This window comes from Austrofundulus limnaeus, unplaced genomic scaffold (genome assembly GCF_001266775.1).
Source record: "Austrofundulus limnaeus strain Quisiro unplaced genomic scaffold, Austrofundulus_limnaeus-1.0 Scaffold894, whole genome shotgun sequence".
Classification (NCBI taxonomy): Eukaryota; Metazoa; Chordata; class Actinopteri; order Cyprinodontiformes; family Rivulidae; genus Austrofundulus; species Austrofundulus limnaeus.
The window spans coordinates 111,774-112,753 of NW_013953296.1; the positions used below are offsets into that span (position 1 = coordinate 111,774).

At 37.4% G+C, this 980-nt stretch overlaps 1 long non-coding RNA gene across 1 annotated transcript in view; it reads right to left on the minus strand.

Annotated features, from left to right (window-relative positions):
• Window positions 1-270, minus strand: part of LOC106533151 (uncharacterized) — a 4,612-nt gene extending 4,342 nt beyond the window's left edge. The window contains exon 1 of the long non-coding RNA XR_001312199.1: window positions 91-270. This is a non-coding gene — a long non-coding RNA (uncharacterized LOC106533151). The remainder of the gene's footprint in view (window positions 1-90) is intronic.
• Window positions 271-980: the final 710 nt, after the last annotated feature.

Sequence of the window (980 nt, forward strand, 5' to 3'; positions counted from 1 at the left end):
TGAAGAAGTCTCTTGGAGAAGAGACGAAACGTTTCATTAAAGAAGAACCCATCCAGAAGACCTACACAATTTTATTTTTTAATTTTTTACCTGGATTACTGAGATGCATCAGGACAGAGATATCCAGGTATTACTTCCTCATGGTCAAAGATAAAATCAGTGTCCTTTATTATTTACCAGGCCAGCAAAATGACTGGATTACCACAAACATTCTGAGATGTTTGAGCTCTGTGATCAGGAAGGCTACCCTGATCACAGAGGATCAGTCTCATCATCACCTTCATCACTCATTCCAGCTGCTCTCATCAGACAGAAGGTAGAAAGTTCTTCTGACCTGGAAAACATTTAAAATGAATCGTAACATCTGCAATATACATTTTAAACTCTTTGAAATAAGAACATCTTTTTTCCTTTTTAACAGGTATTGAAATATTTTTAAGCATTCATTTTTCTTCATGTGGCTTGTTTGTGTTTTATTAATGTTTTTATCTTTATTTATTAAAATTTTTGCATGGAAATGACAGTTAACGAAGCCCTAGCCTGGTTAAAACCAGCCCCTTGTCCTTCACTTTGCTTCATACAAGGGTTTGGACTCTCTGCTATGAGAAGCGATTCTTGCTGGAGGCGTGAACTCTGTTGAACTTTAAAATGACTGGATCTGATTTACCCAGTCACTGGTTGGCCGCGACGTACGCGGTGCGACAGCTCCACTGAGGAGGCAGCTAGGCTAAGAGGCTAACTGGAAATTGCTTGCACTGTGAACAACCCTACTGCAGACTGGACTCTTCACAAACTTCAGAGACATCTGCAGACAGTGAGTGCTTCATCCTGTAGGGGTCACCCTGGTGAAAAAAAACTTTTCTATTGTTTTTTTCTTTGTCTTTAATTTTATTTTTTTACACTTATAAGAAGAAAATCATTTTAAAGTGTTTTTATTTTCTTTAAGTGAATAGGACAAAGTCCTATATATATGTTATCTC